The sequence below is a fragment of the Balaenoptera borealis genome (genome assembly GCF_965194805.1).
Source record: "Balaenoptera borealis genome assembly, chromosome: 8".
In the NCBI taxonomy this organism is placed as follows: domain Eukaryota; kingdom Metazoa; phylum Chordata; class Mammalia; order Artiodactyla; family Balaenopteridae; genus Balaenoptera; species Balaenoptera borealis.
In genome coordinates, this window is record NC_138865.1 from 17,416,434 (window position 1) to 17,437,036 (window position 20,603).

Sequence of the window (20,603 nt, forward strand, 5' to 3'; positions counted from 1 at the left end):
TATTTTTTTCTCTCCTAGCACTTTAAAGATATCATTTCTGTGTGTGTTTTCTGGTGAGAAGTCCTGAAGCTAATGTGGTTGTGTTTATCATTTTGTCTTTGGTTTTAAGCACTCTGACTGTGATGTGTAATATGTTTTCTTTGAATTTTTGCTCCCTCTTTTGCTCATAGTTTACTGAGCTTCTTGCATATGTGAGTTGTTGTCTTTCTTCTGAATTAAAAAAATGTTTGCTATTAAATTTTCAAATATTGCCTTCTATTCAAGTCTCTCTCTCTCATCTTTTATTCTTGAACTCCAATTATACATATGTTAGACCTTCTGATTATGGCCCATACCTCTGTAATGCTTTGTTTTTCATTCTCCGTTCTTTTCTCCTTTTTGAGCTTTGTTTTGCTTATTCTTCCACTGGGCTGTGTTTGACATCACTAACCTTGTCTTCTATTGTGCCCAGTCATGTTTGATTTATATTCTAGATTCTATTCATTGTTCAAATCATTTTATATTTTCATCCATTCTGTCCACCTTTTTGTCTATTTTGTTTAATATCTTAATCATAGCTATTTTGAAAAACTTATCTATTTACTCCAGTATTCAGGTTATTAGAGGTCTTCTTCTGTTCAGTGTTTTATTTCTTAATTTAAGTTCCCTTTCTCTGCTTCTTTACAAGGTTAGTAATTTTTTATTATATAAAAGATTTATTGGTGAAACATTTGGGAAACTCTGACTTAGTTTGGTTAGTTTTGAAGGGAAAAAATACATTTAGAGTTTAAAAGTAGATGTTTTAATAAGCTGATTATAATTCTACACAACAAGAAATATTAGAAAACTTGAGATAGGTAGAGATTCAACCTCAGTGAAGGAATCTATTAGACATTCCCTTCCAAGCTTAATTTTCAATCTATTATATTTTGTTCCTTCATTGTCTGCTATGTGAACAGTCTTGGCCACATTCAAGTCCATTATGTATATCAAAGTAGCTATCTTGATGCTCAGGAAAACTGACTCCTACATATGTTGGCACACTGACCTAGTCCAAATTGGGGTTCAGCAACTAGTTGGGGAGAAGGAAATGAGAAGAGTGACCTTTAATAGTTAGGGTCTAGGGAAGTTTCCCAGGTAGTATCTGGTCTAGGTGAGAGAACCTAGCTTATATGGCTGACTCACTTTAAATGATGGAATGAGGACTGCATTAATAGTTACATAGTGAATCAGTTAGCTTTTACTGCATCCAAAAATCCCCAAAACTTGGAGCCTTAAAATAACAGGCTTTTATTTAGCTCATGATTTTGCAAACAACTAATTTGGGCTAGGCTCAGTTGAATAGTTTTGCTTTCTTTTTTTTTCACATCTTTATTGGAGTATAAATGCTTTACAATGGTGTGTTAGTTTCTGCTGTACAACAAAGTGAATTAGCTATATGTATACCTATATCCCCATATCCCCTCCCTCTTGAGCCTCCCTCCCACCCTCCCTGTCCCATCCCTCTAGGTCATCACAAAGCACTGAGCTGATATCCCTGTGCTATGCAACAGCTTCCCACTAGCCATCCATTTTACCTTTGGTAGTGTATATATGTCAGTGCTACTCTCTCACATCATCCCAGCTTCCCCTTCTCCCCTGTGCCCTCAAGTATGTTCTTTATGTCTACATCTTTATTCCTGCCCTGCCACTAGGTTCATCAGTACTGCTTTTTTAAATTCCATATATATGTATTAGCATACAGCATTTGTTTTTCTCTTTCTCACTTACTTCACTCTGAATGACAGATTCTAGGTCCATTTACCTCACTATAAATAACTCAATTTCATTCCTTTTTATGGCTGAGTAATATTCCATTGTATATATGTGCCACATCTTCTTTATCCAATCCTCTGTTGCTGGACATTTAGGTTGCTTCCATGTCCTGGCTATTGTAAATAGTGTTGCAATGAACCTTGTGGTACATGACTCTTTTTGAATTATGGTTTTCTCAGGGTATATGGAGAATAGTTATTTCTGTCTCAGTTGGGCTCACTCATGAGTCTACAGTCCTCCTCTGAGTTGGGTGCAGGCTGGATAATATAGAATGGCCTCAGATGGAGTGGCTTGCCTCTGTTCTCTGTGGCCTTTCCAGCAGGCTAGTCTGAGCTTCTTCATATGGGGGTTGAGAAGGGTTCTAGGAGAGAGCAGAATTGTCCTTGGTCTCTTGAGATCTAAGCTCAGAACTGGCACATTTCACTTCCACTGCATTGTATTAGCCAAAAAATTCACAAGAAAAGCTCAGATTCAAGGGGAAGAGAAATAGACTCCAATTATTTATGGAAGGAACTACAAAGCCACATTGAAAAAACTGTAAATACAGGAAGGAGTGAGCAGTCATTGGCTTTTTTTGCAATCTGATACATGGAAAGGAGGATTCTGAAAGTTTGGGCTTAGGAAAAGTTGAAGACTTTGATTATTTTCTTCCCTCTACACCAATTAAAACCACACCCCTCTTTTAAAGCTTCTTGGAAAGGCAGCACAGAGTAATGGAAAGTGTGTGCATGGGCTTTGGAGTCAGACCCTAGTTACTGGCTGGGTCACAGTGTGAAAAGTACACAAGCTCTCTGAAGTACATTGCATGTGAAATTTAGATAATCAATATCCACCTCAAATGATTACTGTGAGAGTTAGTCAGCCAATAAGCACTGGGTCATGGTAACATATTGTAATCACTGAGTTATGGTAACAGGACCCTTATTCATTCTGAGCCTAGTTTTTGCCTGTGCTGTGAAAACTGCACTAACTCACTCCCTCAAACCACATAGACGGCTCATAGCGTTGGAGAGCCGTAGGGACCTAGGACTCTTTTATCCCAGTTTTATGTGATGAGACATTTATCCAATGTCTCATCGCATAAAACTATTGATTTCGGACTTCCCTGGTGGCACAGTGGTTAAGAATCCGCCTGCCAATGCAGGGGACATGGGTTTGATCCCTGGTCTGGGAAGATCCCACATGTCATGGAGCAACTAAGCCCGTACTCCACAACTACTGAGCCTGTGTGCCACACTACTGAAGCCCATGTGCTCTAGGGCCCACATGCTGCAACTACTGAGCCCGTGTGCTGCACCTACTGAAGCCCCCGTGCCTATAGCCTGTGCTCCACAACAAGAGAAGCCACCACAATGAGAAGCCCATGCACTGCAACGAAGAGTAGCCCCCACTAGCCACAACTGGAGAAAGCTCACACGCAGCAACAAAGACCCAATGCAGCCAAAAAAATAAATACAATTTAAAAAAAAAGAACTATTGATTTCCTTTATTTGTCACCTATAAAGTTCTATATTGTTAACTCTTAGTAAACATAACCTTGTCTTCTCCTGTAGCCTGTTAACTTCTTGAGAGTAGTGGTCTTTCACTATTTTCCAGGTGGGTGCCCTGCACCTAGCACAGTGGCTGGCACGGAACAGGCATTTGGTGAATCACAGTTGTGTGACCGGGTGTGAAGAATAAAGGACACAAATGTCTTCCAAGCTAACTGGAACAGTCAGTGGGGTAGAAGTTATCCACAAGCCTGGTGGAAATGAGCTGAAACTAGGGAAATTATTTATCTCTCATATTCTCCTAACCTGACCATGAGGTTACAAATCAGGAAGAAATAGACTCAGAAATATCAATAATCATGGTTCTTTATTCAAATTTATAAATATTTACTGTGGTCCCATGGTATATACCTCCTGATTTCTCCTCTAAATTCACTCTCCACATTTTGCGTCATGCCCAGGAGGCTGGCCTCTATGAGCTGCTCTCTTGCTAGATGGACCAATCCTTGTAGTTTGACCAGGACACTTCCAGTTTTAACACTGAATGTCTCCCATCCCAGTAAACTTGTCAGTTCCTGGCGAACTGGGATGGTTATTCATGCTAGCCTTTGTTCTCTGGCTTCCCACTGGGTTTGGCCTATAGGAGTCACCAGCTGGAGATCAGAGGGCAGGAGCAGATTAAGGTCAGGATATTTGTGTCTGGGCTCCTTCCTGCTGAGTCTCTGCTGATTGGCAGAGACTTCCCTTCCCTTTACCAAAGTCTAAGTTTTTATTAAATGTCCATCTCCCAACAGCTATCCTTCCAAGGGTCTGCTCCTTCAGGCCCAGGGATGGTAATGCCCCCTCTGAGTTGATAAACCTGGGGTACTGTACTTTTCCTTTAGCCATACCCACATCCTTGTAAATGTCCCTTTATTAAATTCTCCTTAAATTTGTAATGAATGCCGCTCATTTCCTGATGACACCTGATTGACCCTGGCCTTGGCTCCTGAGAACTATGCTTGATACTGCGACAGATACAAAAAAAATATAAAATAGGATCCCTGCTTACGATCCAGTGGGAGGAAATGGTTTGTATTAAAGTCATTGAGAAGCATTGGAACAACATCTGAACCTTTTTCAGCTGTGAAATGAAGGGAATGAACTTAAAACATGCTTTCAGAGATTCCACAATACAGGAACACATTTTTTGCCAATTTTTTGTTTTTGTTTTTTATCTTACTAACCATTTTTATCACTGTCTAACTGAAACTTCATTAAAAATAAACAAGATTTTCAAGGTAGTTTCTGATTCCAACACAATAAGACTGTTGACATCTTAATAAAGTGCTAGATTAAATGTAACGTTCAGGAATAGCCAGGGAGAAGAGTGAGCAGGGCTGGCTTGACATTGTCAAGGAAGGTGTCAATGAGAATATGGACAAACAAACTGAGCTTCAAGGATGGGCAGTTTGGGATACAGGGGAGCCAGAGGGATGAAGGCATTTCAGGTAAAGGCAAACTATGAATTTAAATAAGACCTGCAGGAAGCCTAGTGGGTGGTGAAGAGACAATGGAGAGGCTAAAATGACTTGTTAGGGATAGAATCCAATGGAACTAGATTTCAGAAGCCTCTAACACCAGGGCAATCTGCTAGGCACAGGTGTCTTGTTGCCCTGAGTCAGGAAGAAAAAACAAGATATTCTAAGAGTCTAAGGTGTAGATATAATCCCCTTCTGTCTTAGATGGAATTTTCTTTTATTTTGTGTGTAGCAAGTTCACATAGGAATAATGCCCAAGATCACACCGCACATGTTCTCTGTTAGTAGAGATGATATGGAATTCCAGGGCCCAGATCCACAATTTAGAAAGACTCTTCACACTTCTGTGTGTTTCCTAGAAGAGGATTCCCAAAGCAGGCAGGTTCTCTCCATGGAGTTATTTGGTAACTGTTTACAAATTTGTGCAATTAACATGCCTTTTAGATGTAAATATAAATCAGCCAAGGGAAACACATGATTAAGTAGCAGACAACGTGCAGAGGGTTTTAAAAGCGCTGCCAGCGAGGGGTTAACTCCAGTCCTCATACCACACCAAATGCATTCACAGTGGTGAAAGACCCAAGTGAAGCCCGCTGAGTAGCAGAGCTCCCAGAATGCAGCAGGAGGCCAGCAATGTGGAGTTATTCCCAGGTGACACTGTTTGAATGTCATTTAAAGTTCACTTTCATTATTTTAATTGTCACTGTAAAAATTTCCCATTCAGGACTGATTATGTTCTAAGAGAAATCAGAACTTAAATTCCAATCAATCATGATTGAACACGTTGCTGCAAGTGGTATATAAAGCTGTGCCTCGGATGTGATTAGGACAAGTATTAGTTACTTGTGAAAAGCTGCCGGGGGATTTAGGAGCAAGTAGGATTAATTCTGAATAATTTACCTGGCCAAAGCTATCAGACGAGGGAGGGATGGAAATGCTTTGTGGGTGCCCCATCATGCCCAGGGAAGGGTGCGGCTATTGCTTCAGTTCAGATATGAATCAGCAGGAACGAGCCGAGGTTTGCAAGGAGACCTGTTTTGCATCGAGTCCGGGGCTCCTTCAGGAGATATGGGACTTGGTCCCAGATCTTCCTGTTAATGGCTGTGTCCATTTAGGGAAGGCACTTAACTTCTTTGAATCTCAGTTTCTCTTTCTGTAAAACGTGTGCCTTAGAAAGTGAAGAATAAGTTATGGTTAAAAAAATATCATATAACAACACCTTGTAAACCCCAAAGTGCTCCTAAGTGCTAACTTAAATTGTTATCAAATGTTGGCTTCACACAAGGGATGGGCCTCAAGTCCAGGGATGGCTGGCTAAGCACTATCGGGGTGGGAACATGGCATGTGTGTGACCATCAGTTGACCCAGCCCAAGACACTGGCCTCACTGAGAGGGGTCCTCAGGCACCAGGGTCAGAGTCCCAATGGGTAGGGAGTCTCCATTCTTCCTGCCTGTGTCCTTCCTTCCCTGCTTCTCCTTGGATCCAGCTGTGAACATGGCCACCAGGCTTGAGGGGCCATCCTTGCTGGGATTCAGGGATCTTGGTTTCTTTCACTGCACGGAACCAGGAATAAATGTCTTGTTATAAGAACTGGCACAAAACTGAGACCCTTGAGTGAAGGGGTAGTTAAACTCACAGGCTTTGGAATTAAACAGATCAGTTTGTCAAGTTTCTTAATCTCTGAGGCCCAATATTCACATCTGGAAAATAGAGATTACAGCTACCTCACAGGGCCATGGAAAGGATGAACACAGTACCTGACAATTATAGGCTCTCAGAAATGGTAGTTAACATTGGTACTTCAAACCCACCCTGGCAGCAGTACAACTTTGGGATTAGTGCAAGGATTTTGAAAGGAAAGCCGGAAGCCAGGGCCCCTGGTTTCTGCTTCCAGAAGGTTTCTAATGATGACGTGGCCGTGAGCCTGCAGTCCCTTGGGTCTGAGCTTCTAGATTCGTATGAGTAGGACGACGATGTAGTCATGGCCCTGACTTCTCTCTCTGTACCCTAGCGCCAGTGGCTCCCCTCCCGGTGGAAGTCAGGACACAGAGCAGGAAGTGACTACCTGTGACTCTTGCCTGCCTGGGAAGCACCAACAACCTTTGTTTCCGGAACCCCTCAGAAACAGGAAGACCCCCATGTCTTTCCTCCTCCAACCTCACCTGCAAACCAATTTTCTTGGAAAGAGAAGTCAGGGGAACTGGCAGGAACCTAATAAAGGTCTCTGAAAACAATGTTTCTCCATTTGAAAAATAAACCATGTCTTTAAATGCATTAACTCTGTGGGGAAATAAATGTAATAAACCAAATTCAATCCCTGCCAACATTTGTTTTCTTATCTATGTAAAATCAATATACTTGTTGCAATTATGTCTTTCAATAAATCCTCCCAAAGTCTTATTTTCTCATAAGATTTCCTGCCGCACTCAGATTCATTGCATTCATTTTCCATCTAGAGAAATTGTTTCTTGCATTTTCGAGCCATCCGGTTTCCCTGAAGGATGCTGAACCCCGCCCTCCGCCCCCCTCGGCTGCTGCCTCTCTTCTGCAAGGGCCGTTTAGACAAAAATTACTTTAATTGGATTGTGGTGCTGGGCTGGGATTTGCGCTGGTGGGAACAGCCCTCTTTGGTGTAGGAGTGAATTTCCCAGCCAGGGCTGGTCTCTGCCTGCTCCCTCATCGGCTTGGTCCTGGAGGAAAGCTGTGTGGGGGACTTAAAGAATGGATGGCACAGCTGTGATGACTCTTCCAATAGGAACATTTATTTTATTTTTTGATGGATGTGCATGTACTCTTGGGCTTCCTGTCTCTGCCAAGCTTAGAGGATCACAGTGTGTTAGAGACAAAAGAAGCTTGGAGAACGCCGGTGCACCCACTGGCCGGCCTCTTACTTGTGTTATTGTGGGCATCCGATGAGTCCTGTGTGCCAGCGCCTCCCCCTTGCCTGCACACAGTAGGGCCTCACCAAGAAGTGGCTTCCCCCTCATCGCAGGAGGCGGGACACTGGGTTTGAAGAGGGGAGTGACTTGTCCAGGTGGTCAGCTCTGAACGTGGGTCTGTGACTCCCAACCTCCCGATGCAATTAGATGTAGCGCTGCCTTGATACTGATCTCCACTTAGCTGAGTGGCTTTCTTTCCTCTCTCCTTCTCCAGGTGGGGTTTAGTGCCTACCTGCTGTTTCCTCCTGCCTCAGTGTCAGCCATCCTCTCAGATCTCTTCTCAGCTTCCGCCACAGCTCCCTCCTGGCCTCCCCCTCCCTGGTCTCCCAACCAGTCCTCTCCCCAAGGACCTGCTCCAGTCAGGAGGGGGCCAGCCCCTGACCTGGCCCCTGAACACAGGGCCCTGCTGCAAATTGGCTGCTTGTTTCAATGACTCCGCTGAGTGACTGCGAAGACACAGAGGAAACACTTGAAAGGGCTCCCCTCCTATAAAATGCTGTTTGTTGTGACAGGACAGGAAAAGGCCATGAGCCTCTGAGAAGACCTGGCAGCAGGGCACAGCTTGACGAGCTGAGGAGACAGGAGATGAATGAGATGCCAGGGCCGCTGAAGAGACTGTAGACTTTAACTTATTTATTAAGCTAAATTATTTACATGAGGGAGTCGGCTGCTCTGAGTAATTTATTTCAAGCTCTGAGTCCAAACACCGTTTTCAGTAAGAATGGTTGACCCTGGCAAAAAAAAAAAAATAAGACTAAAAACCAGAGACAGATTGTCCAACCCTCCCCTGTGGACCTCTGTACCTCAGAGAGGAAGGAGAGATTTGCAGATAGAAAGGTCTGGGGCAGTGTAATGTGCCATCCAGCATCCAGGAGACACCTCCCAGGGATGCAGCTCTCCCTATCTTCTCTGCTGATTGGTCCACTGCCTTGGGCTATGAAGATACCAGGTTAAAGGGGACCTGGGATGTGGCCAGAGGCTGCAGAGGCATCAAGCCACATCCTGCAGAGATGCAGGAGCTTGATTCAATATTTATGAAGCCCTGGTGAGACCCCTTCCCTTCCTGTATAGGAATTTGGTAATTATCACAGGGGCACATTTGCTATTCATCTCTTTTCAATTATTAATCAGCAGAAAAGGCCAGCTGTGTGTGGAAACCCAAGCCTGAGCAGTTAGCCCGGTCTTCCCCAGGGTGGGGGGCCCAGAATGCACCAAATAGTATGCGGTCCAGACGTGGTTCCTCCTTCAAAACTCAGCAAGGGCCTCTGGGTTCACCTCCAGGGGAAGTTGGCTCAGTTTAGATGAAAAGCACACCATCAGCTTCCACTTGTAATGTAGAAATAATCACCTCCTAATGCTTGTGTACCTTTTGAAGGCTTAATGTCCTTCAAAAAGAAAACGGAAATATGTTCCCTGGAGTATGTCCTTTGTGACTTTTATCTTTTCTGGAAGAGAAGATGGAACAGAAATATAACAGATATGGTGGGGAAGGCTCCAGGCCCCAGGCTTTGGAACTGGACAGAACTGAGTTGCATTTTTGACTCTGTTTAGTGACTGCATGATTACTAATCTCTACTTCTACATTCATGCAGAGGGGAAAATGATATCTACCTCACAGAGTTGTTTATATACTTCACAGTGTATAAAAGAATTCTCATATGATCAGCAGCCAGTACAATGGTAAAGGTTATTATTGTTCAGTTTTACTCTCTTGGTCCTGTATGATCTTCCATTTGCAGTAGCAATGGTTTATGAACACTTGTCTGTCCTGACCATCTAGTGGAAGAAACAAAAAATACTTTTAAACTCCAGAAGTTCAGGGAGCCCTTCTATTTCTTTCATACCCTCCCAAAGACGTACTGATTGGCACCTGCTCTCTCCCTGGTGTTCAATCTAAACTATGCTTTCCAGCAGAGCAAAGATGATGTGCTGTCCAGAGGCTCATGGTTTGGTGGAAAGGGCTCTGAACTTGGAGTCAGAAGTCATGGGTTTAAATTCTGTTTCTACCACTTACTAGCTGGTGGCCTTGGGCTGTTCAGTCTACTCAGTTTTCCTCCTTACCCTGTGAGACCGAGGCTGTCATCCAGATTTTATAGATGAGGAAATTCAGGCTCCGTAAGCATTTGACTACAGAACACCAAACATCCATAGCTTTAGCTTTTGTTATCAAAAAGTGAAGATTATACCATTGGGTCTAGAAGGGTGTGTGTTAAGGTGGTTTTCAGGCTGTGTGCATGGATTTTCACTAAGCCCTTCCCATTCTCACTCCTTCTGAGAGGTGGAGCTCACCAGACAAGACAGGCTCAAGTGTGGACAGGTGAACGCAGGGAACTGGCCCACCGGGAGACCCAGCCTATGCTTAAGGCCACCAGACAGAGTCTCAGACTGAAGTGGATGGCCCACTAAAATAGTTGAAAGAGAGTTTAAGGTAAAGACTATCTACAAAGGCATGGGCAGGGTTTAGGGAAACCTCTACACATAGTACCTCAGTGGGACAAACTGTGGAACTCTAATAGCCCCACTAGGCTTGAAGGGGAGGGAGTGAGGGGTGGGGGAAGCAATTCCTGGACCTGGATAATGCTGTGTGTCTGACAGCACCTGAGAGCTTTGGGCAAGGGAGCCACCCACCGCCAGCCCCAAGGGAGGGAGAGGCTGGGGGAATAAGCACACCTTCCTCTTTCCCTCTTATCACCGACTGAGGTTGAATTCACCCTGAAGCAAGGGACCTGCTAATGAGAGCCCATGTCCTGTCCCCAGACACAGAGCAGGTGGAGAAGGGAGGAGAGTGAGAAGCATGGGTCAAGAGGAGCCTGCAGAAGGTACTCTGCACGTTGACTGTGTTACCTTGATAAACACACTCCAAAAAACGAAATAGGCTTCTTTAAACACCCACCAAAGGAGGGCAGCTGATGGAAAGTTTCTAGGACCCATGTGTCTCTGTGAATGGAGCAGTAACTTCTCTGGCCACTTCTTCTAAAACTCAGATTTAGAAAACAAGCTAACAAATTGGAACCCTAGCAGCGAGATCTCGGTGGCCTCTTCTTTGGTGCTCAATCTGTTCAAATCGCCAATGCTTTGAACAACCCATCTTTGGATTTTTCTCCTGAGGACTTGGGCTGCATTGACACAATCTCAGGACAGTTGGTCAGTTCAGTGGGATGAGAAACCTCAGTAGCTATGCGTCAATCTTTGGAAAGATAATTGATTCCATTTTCACTCTTTAATCATGTGCTTTGGGCATTGCACCCTGTCAGTTATTGCCTCATGTCTGCTCTTCATTCTTGGCTACTCACACCTGAAAGCCCACGGATGTTCACCTCCCCAAGTCCGGATGGGGTCAGTCTGAGTCTAATTGTGACTGAGGCTGTAGTACAATGAGAACCTTATGTGCACCAATTGGTGGTGGTTAGGATTAAGTTACTCAATCCTAGAATCTGGGGGCAGTGAGCCCCTGCCTTACTCCTTAAGTTCTTTTGCTCCACAGCCAGAACTATGTCTTTAGGATCAACCCTTGGGGACTAATCTGTCCAAAAGATACAACTTTAGTTTTATTCTCCCTCTTCATATGCTGAGTTATCCCAGTCTATGGGGCAAGTGTCCTGCCTTCATCTTTACCCTTAACTGTATTCATTCATTCCTTCAATATTTATGAGAACCGACTCTATCCGTCACGCAGTCCTTTGTTATCCTGTTTGGTGGTCTTGATTATCCCCGTAAGAATGGAGTTCAGCATAAACCCCACCCACCCAAGGTCTTGTTGCCCTTGAGTAAACACTTCCAGGACTGACAGTCTATCAATCTTCCAGACTGCCAGGTATAAAGGGTGCCTGGACCACTTGAAACTACACTTTCTCAGCTAATTGGAAGTTTAACTACCACTTGCTGCCTGTCTCTCAACTGCCTTAATCACTTCTTCCCCGCTTCCCTGACCCTCTGGATCAGCATTTACAGAGGGTAATGCCCAGGTCTCAGGCCCCACTTTCTCCTGGCCATGCTGTTTGGAGCCAGTAATCATCCCTCACATGGGAGCCCTCATGCATGATGGGGAGCTCTAGGGCAGTTTCTGTTTCACAGTCAAGAACCTTCAGAACATTTCTATGAAGGCTTTCCCAATCACCTTAGATAGAAAAAAAAGGGGGTGGGGGGAACATTTCCTGTTATTTTGTTTTACCAACCTCCAGATATTTACTGTCTTCTTTTTAAATGGATTTTTCTCTTCCATAAGTTCTGTGAGGTCAGGGTCAAATTGTGTTTTTAGGGGTTAGCATAGGATGGATAATTGTATTGAAATAAATGACCATCTGCTCTGGTGACTCCATGATGGGATAATTGAACGAATGAATGTTAATCAATGGGAAGACACAGAGATTGCAAAGGTAAGTTTCCTGACCACAGGTGTTTACAATCTTTGATACTCACAGTCTAGTGGGGAAACCATCATAAACATGCTCCATCCAATTGACTACATGCTCAAGAGAAGAAAGTGTCAAGTGAAGGCCCAAGCAAAGAACTAAAGAAGCCCCAAGGAAGGAGATATTCTATGTCCAGAAGGCCCACGGAAGTACTCCTGGAGAAAAAGTTTCCTGGAAAAAGACCAGTTTCCACTCTTTCTTGTCTTTCAGAAGTAAGATTTACCAAGCATCCCCTTTGGGGGTCCTAATGGGCTGCATTGGTATTGAATTCTCCTATTCTTAGGCTGACTTGGTATGATGTTTCTCAAAGAGGTATATTTTAAGTAAATCGATGTTTTTCTCAAGCTGTAACGTTGCTTTCACTGTACCTTCTATGCATTCCTCCTGAAGACTACTAGTGCAAGGAGGTCTGACCTCTCAGTAGCAGTTCAGTACAGATTATTTGCTGGTACATCAAAGAACCCAGGGAGAGAGAAAACAAAAGAAATGAGTCAATAATGTTGGAATTTCAGGCACTCTGCAAACTGAGTGGTACAGGAGATCAATATTTTGGCATAGAGGTACCTCTCTCATCCATTCAGTTAAATTAGGTGGCAAATATGTATATTGTACCCTTGGAGAGGCGGTTCCATTTAATATCAAGAGTCAGACAGCTTTGATTCTTATTTACTTTCAAATATCCTTGAAATAAATTATCCAGACACTTTTCCTGTGCATGGACAAGAGATCACTTTCCTCACAGATAGGAGTCAGGGAGGCTGAACATCATAATGAGAGAATTGCTACATTTGCTACATAATGGGGAGGAGCATGCACTTGAAACTTGAGGCTCAGCACTCAGGGCTCACATGCTCAGAGAATGACTCAGAGATTACATTTTTATAGAATAGCCACTTCCACACACTTAAAACGATCTGTATCTAACAATAACAGAGCTGGTTAGGTTGCTGTTCTCATCACCCACAGACCATCTTGGAGAGTCTTATTTCAAACTCTTTGGCTTGTCCTACCCAAACATGAGGGAAAATGCTATGCTTTTCCCCAACAGCTCATTATGTAGAGAATAGGATGTTCCCACAGAAGATGCAGGAACTCTTGAAATTATAGCTCTTCAGGCTCTTCCTGAGGAAGGGAGGGGAGGCCATTCTGAGATTTTTCATATGCTAGAGTCTCATCTCTTCAACTGAGTTTTCTGTGACCATCCTGGCTTCACTGATAGTTAGCCTCATAAAATTCACTTTCTGCAGAATCCTGTTAACAACCATGAATGGCTTTGGGACTTTGCACATAATGGGATAGTCATTTAATATTTATAGTAAACTTTAGCTATTTTCATGTGTTAGGCTTACCTCTAATTTTATCATAAGCCCTTGAGGGCAGGGACCATGCCTCAATATATAATTTTTTATATAATACATACCTGCATATGTAACATAGCATCTTGCTTAGGAAATATCCAGGGATAAAAGAGAATATAGGCAATTCACCGGGTAGGAGGCACCTCTCTCTATTTTCATTGCACTTGACTTTTACTCTTTCCTTTCATCAGTGTATCACAGTATCTTAACATAGTGCCTGGCATCAAGTAGGTGCCCAATAAATGCTTGTGGAGTCATTAACTGGCTAAGAAGACTTAGAATTCAATGGTTGTTTTTTCCTAACCTCTCCCTCACAAAAAACAAAAACAAAACCAATAACCTATTTACCTCTAGAAATGTTAGAATGGGAAAAGATGTAGAAGGTGCTTCATTTTCATATTCTTTACAAACAGTAATTCCCTTTTGACTAACACACTTAGTCAAAAATCAGGACGCTCACTACTTTTCAGGGCAGTTCGGTCTATCTAGGGACACCTCTAACTATTATAAATGTCTTCCAGTGTATGTCCTGTTCCTAAGTAATAGCTTGTTTCCCTAGAATGGATGACCAGAGCCCAAAACTAAAGAAAGAAAAGAGGGGGCTATTCCTAGTGTTCTGAAAGAAGCCTCCAACAATTGGGGACTGAGCTAAATAAGAGGTGATGAAGCAGGCTTGCAACTACCTACCACAGTCTCAAATTGCTCCTCACAATGCATTGCCAATCTGTATGAGCAGAGGCCAAAAAAGGGAGGTTGAATGTGAAATCATTTAAGCTGTTTGCTCTTGAAATCATTTTCAGCCACCCACCGAGCTAAGTAAGGAAGCTTCAGGAGAATCACTATAGCTACTGGGATACCCACAGGAATGGACACCAAGCTCTCACTCCCAGGATGGATGCTTATCGAGCTATACAGTACATCCAGTCCACAATGGTGCTGCCCCAGGAGTGGTGAAGGGAATCTGACATGAGTATTTTGAGGTTTGGGATGTACATAAACTTAAAGATGGTGCCAGATTCCTTCCTGGATGTTTCTGATGGAAAATAGCTTGCTGGAATAAGTCTAACCCAGGAAACTTAATAGGGACGATGTGGGGGTGGGGGGGCCCTGGGAAAAAAATTGGACAGTTTCCACCACAAGAAAAACTTATCAGTTTCAGGAGCTCCATATGAAAATTCAGGTTAGAAGAGGAACGCTGTGGGCCCTATGAACAGGGGTTGGGAGCATGACAGCTCCCTGCTTCTTCCTGCTCCCAGGAAACATGACAGTCCCTCTCTAAGGGATCCATAGTTACTAAGGAGACCAAAGTGAGACCAAATACTACCCTAAGAAATCTAGGCTCATGATCTACATGGAGACCACCACATCAGGGATGCCACAAGTATCAGAAGAACCAGACCAACCTAGGGACCATGTAGTTAAGATCACCCCTTCCAATATATTTTGTTCCCTTACACCAGTCTCCAACAACAACAAGAGCCACAAAAACAATCTAGAGAGGGAGGAAGGAGGAATAAAAGCATAAACTATAGACCCATCACACTAAAGATACTGAGCTAGGCCAAACCCGAGCTGAGGGGAAGGAGAGAGATAACATTTAAATTTTAAAATGTGTTTTACTGAATTAATAAAAAATTATGCAGCATATGTCATTGAATTTTGACAAAACATTGGATTTATCAAACCATGGTTGAAAGCATTCATTAGAAAAAAGAAAGAAAAAATGTTTTATAAAGAAAGTCCTTTATGCAGAGAAAAATGACATCAAATGGAAATATAAAACTACACAAAAAATAAAGAGCATTGGAAATGGTAACCAAGTGGCTACTATAAAATACTTCTTTTTTATTTAAACCTTTAACAGATAACCAACTGTTAAAGCAAAAACAATAACAATGTATTATAAGTGTTATAACACAGAAGTAAAATGTATGACAACAATGGCATAAAAGCTAAAAGGGAGAAATGGAGATATCCTGATATATGGTTCTTACATTTATATGTGAAGTGGTATAACAGCACTTAAAGATTGAATTGTGGTAAGTTAAAGAGGTATACTATTGATATAAACTTTAGAGCAATCACTAAAATAAAACAAAAAAGAGTTATAACTAATAAACCAATGAAGGTAATAAAATGGAATCATACAAAATAGTCAAAGGAAGACAGGAAAAGGGGAAAAAGGAAACAAAGAAAAAATAGAAGGCAAATAGTAATATGGTAGAATTGAACTCAATCACATCAATAATCATATTAAATTTAAGTCTTCTTAAACATCCCAGTTAAGAAGTAGAGATTATCAGGTATAATGAACAATAAACAAACAAAAAAAACAAATAAAAAGCAAGACTCAATTATGCTGTCTACAAGAAACCCATTTGAAATACAAATACACAAATAGGTTAAAAGTAAAGGATGGAAAAGATATAGCATGCTAGCACTAAAAAACAAACAAATAGTGAAAAAACAAAACAAAACAACAACAACAAAAACAAAACCCTAGAGTAGCTATATTACTCTTAGACAACATGGATTTCAAAGACAAGAACATTAGCAAGGATGAAGAGGGTTATTTTTAACATGCTAAAGGGGTCAATTAATCAAGAGGACATGACTATCCTGTATGTTTATGCACCTAATAACAGAGCTCCAAAATACGTGCAACAAAAACTGATAAATAAATCCACTTTGTGTTTGGAGATTTCAATATCCCTCTCTGTATAATTGACCAAACAAGTAAAAGGAAAATATCTAAAAATATAAAAGACTTGAACAAACCTATTAACCAACTTGACCTAATTTACATTTTTAGAACATTTCATCCAACAATATCCAACAGCAGAGTACACATTCTTCTCAAGTGCACACAGAACATTTACCAAAATAGACCATATTCTGGGCTCTTAAGAAATGTCTTAATAAATCTAAAAGAATTTAAGTCATACAAAGTAGGATCTCTGACCATGATGAAATTAAATAAAAAATCAATTAACAGAAAGATACCTGGAAAAAATTAGTAAAATATTTGTTTACTAAATTACATTCTTTTAAATTATTCTTAGATCAAAAAACCAAAAGGCAAATTAGAAATTATTTTGAATTTAATGAAAAATTTGGAGATAAGATCTAAATGTAAAATCTAAACTTATAAAGTTTCTAGAAGGAAACAAGGGAAAATATTTGTGACCTTGGATTTGGGTCAAATATTTCTTAGATAGATGTGACAACTAAAGCATTACAGTTAGTCCTCTACATACAAACAAGTTCCGTTCTGAGAGGGCGTTCATAAGTCCAATTTGTTCGTAAGTGCAACAAAGTTAGCCTAGGTACCAAACCAACACAATCGGCTATACAGTACTGTACTGTGATAGGTTTATAATACTTTTCACACAAATAATACATAAAAACAAACAAACATGAAGAGTAAAGAAAATATTTTTAATCTTACAGTACAGTACCTTGAAAAGAACAGTAGTACAGTACCTTGAAAAGTACAATAGTACAGTACAACAGCTGGCATACAGGGGCTGGCATCGAGTGAACAGGCAAGAAGAGTTACTGACTGGAGGAGGGAGAGGAGTTGGGAGATGGTAGAGCTGAAGGATCCTCAGCAATAGGAGAGGGAGGGAAAGCTGCAATTTCACTCACGCCTTACGAGACTGGACATGCAAACACACGTAAGTTCTCAATTTGTAGGTTCGTATGTAGGAGACTTACGGTATTTATAAAAGAAAAAAGACGATTAATTGGACTTCAGTGATAAAAAGGAATGAATTATTGATATATGCAATAATACGAATGAATTTCAAAATAATTAAACTGAATGAAAGAAGTCAGAAAAAAAGAGTGCATAAGACGTAGAGAATGGACTTGAAGACACGGGCAGGGGGAAGGGTAAGCTGGGACAAAGTGAGAGAGTGGCATGGACTTATATATACTACCAAATGTAAAATAGATAGCTAGTGGGGAGCAGCCACATAGCACAGGGAGATCAACTCAGCATTTTGTGACCACCCGGAGGGGTGGGATAGGGAGGACAGGAGGGAGATGCAAGAGGGAGGAGATATGGGGGTATATGTATAGCTGATTCACTTTGTTATAAAGTGGAAACTAACACACCATTGTAAAGCAATTAAACTCCAATAAAGATGTTTAAAAAAAATTTTTTTTAATTAAAACATAAAGAGTGCATATTGTGTGATTCCACTTATATAAAGTTGTAGAAAATGCAAATGGATCTATAGTGACAGAAAGTACATCAGTTGTTGCCTTGTGGAGGAGTTTGATGGAGGCATTGCAAAGGAGGAGATAATGACTATGTTCATTATCTTGATCAAGATGATAGTTTATGAGCGCATATGTATGTCAAAACATATCAGTTATACACTTTGAACATGAACAGTTTATTGAATATCAATGCTGTATCAATGAAGCTCTTAAAAAGTCCTCTGTGGTAAGTCTTCTCAGTAAACCAGTCTTACAGATCCAGAAGCTTAGCCACAGAGATGTAAGTGAGGTCTTCCAGATTTTATATCTACGTGTGGCCAAGCCAGGATTTGAACCCAACTCTGACTTTAGAGTCCATCTCCAGACAAGAATAATTCTTTCCGCTATAGAATGTTACCTCAGCATTCAGGAGGCTCATATTAAGCCTCATTAGAAATGATACATATATACAATGGAATATTACTCAGCCATAAAAAGAAATGAAATTGAGTTATTTGTAGTGAGGTGGACAGACCTAGAGTCTGTCATACAGAGTGAAGTAAGTCAGAAAGAGAAAACAAATACCGTATGCTAACACATATATATGGAATCTAAAAAAAAAAAAAAAATGGTCATGAAGAACCTGGTGCAAGACAGGAATAAAGACTCAGACCTACTAGAGAATGGACTTGAGGACATGGGGAGGGGGAAGGGTAAGCTGGGACAAAGTGAAAGAGTGGCATGGACATATATACACTACCAAATGTAAAATAGATAGCTAATGGGAAGCAGCCGCATAGCACAGGGAGATCAGCTCAGTGCTTTGTGATCACCTAGAGGGGTGGGATAGGAAGTGTGGGAGGGAGGGAAATGCAAGAGGGAAGAGATATGGGGATATATGTATATATATAACTGATTCACTTTGTTATAAAGCAGAAACTAATACACCATTGTAAAGCAATTATACTCCAATGAAGATGTTAAAAAATAAAGAAATAAAATAAAATAAAATGCACACAACCCAAATATTATCTTCACTTAAACACATTTCCAGAATAATTTTAAGCCATTTAAATAAATGTATTACTAAAATAAAAAAACAAACAAACAAAAGAAATGATACTTCATTAGAAGTGAAGACTTTCTCACATAAGAAAGTGAGACTTACTACTCCTCCAAACAAACCCGCAGTAGCTGTGAACACGTGGTATAACCTGGTGCTCAAGGCTGAGCCTTTGTCAATTCTCTGACTATATTTATTCTCTCCCTAGGTAATATCAGTCAGTCCTATAGCGTCAAATATTGTCTCTATGCTTGATAACTTTCAAATTTGCACCTTCATCCCTGAGCTCCAGACGCCTGTATCCTATGCCTTAGACACAGAAAAGAACTCCCCCTAATGCTATGGACTGAATATTTGTGGCCCCCCACCAATCAATTCATATGTTACAAACCTAACCCCCCAATATAATAGCATTAGAAGGTGGAGCCTTTGGGAGGTAAGTCATGAAGTCATGGGGGTGAGGGCTCATCCCTTGCTCCTTCTGCCACCTAAGGACATAGCTAGAAAACAGCTTTCTGTGAGCTAAGAAGTGGATTCTCACTAGACATGGAATCTGCCAACACCTTGATCTTGGTCTTCCCTGCCTCCATAACTGTGAGAAATAAATTTCTGTTGTTTATAAGCCAGGCAGTCCGTGGTACTTTGTTATAGCAGCCTGAACAGACTAACACACCTAACAACAATGAAAACATACGCTGAGAGACAATCTATTGACAAAAAATTGAAGGGACCTTCTCTAAAAATGAAGCAGATGGGTTTATAACAAGAAAAACCTTGCCGGGTGTCATCTCATAAGCACCTGGAAGTGGACAGGAAAATTTTTTTTCTTCTTTCTTCGTCATCTTCCTCATGTCTCAAAAACCCATGTCTTCTGGTTCTTGATCTGAGAAAGTGATTCTTCCATCAGCAGTGTGGACATACATTGGGGAGGAGTGTAATCCACATTTCCTGTGTGTTGGCCAACACTGGATATAGACTGTTTTCGGCACGTTTGAGAACTACACAGAGAACAAAGTCAAAGAAGCATGTCCTGATGACTCAGAGGAAGAATGTACTCCAAAAACATCTACTGCAGGATGAAAAGAGAAAATTCAGGAAACTGTTGGACATTTTCAATGAAATGCAAAATAATTGCTTTCCAAAAAAAAAAAAATGATAAAGAAAAGAAGTAAAATAAATAGAGGCAGAAAATTATATGCTAAGAACCAAACGGGACAAGATATAGCCAGATGAATTTAAAAAAGAAAGAAAGAATATTGGAAAAAATTACGAGAAAACTGAAAAATGAAGAAGCAAAATTAAAATCCTTTTTTGAGAAACTGCCACAGACCAGAGACTCTGGAGAGACATGATGACTAAATGCATTTTAATATCCTGGATTGGATCTTGGATCAGAAAAAGAACATGAGTAAAAAACTAATGAAATTTAAATAACTAGAGTTTCATTAATAATAATGTTATGTTCTGTGGTAGGTTGAATAATGCCCCCCCCCAATGATGTCCACCTCCTAACCCCTGGAATCTGTGAATGTTACCTTACATGGCAAAAGGGATTTTGCAGGTGTGATTAAGAATTTTGTGATGAAGAGCTATCCTGGATTATCTGGGTGAGTCCAATGTAATCACAAGCATCCTTATAAGAGGAAGGTGAGAACGTCAAAAGCATGAGAAGGAGATGAGACCACAGAAGCAGAGGTTGGAGTGATTTACTTTGAAGATGGAAGAAGGGACTGAAAGACTAGGAAAGCAGGCAGCCTCTAGAAGCTGGAAAAGGTTAGGAAGCACATCCTGCCCTAGAGCCTCCAAAATGAATGCAGACC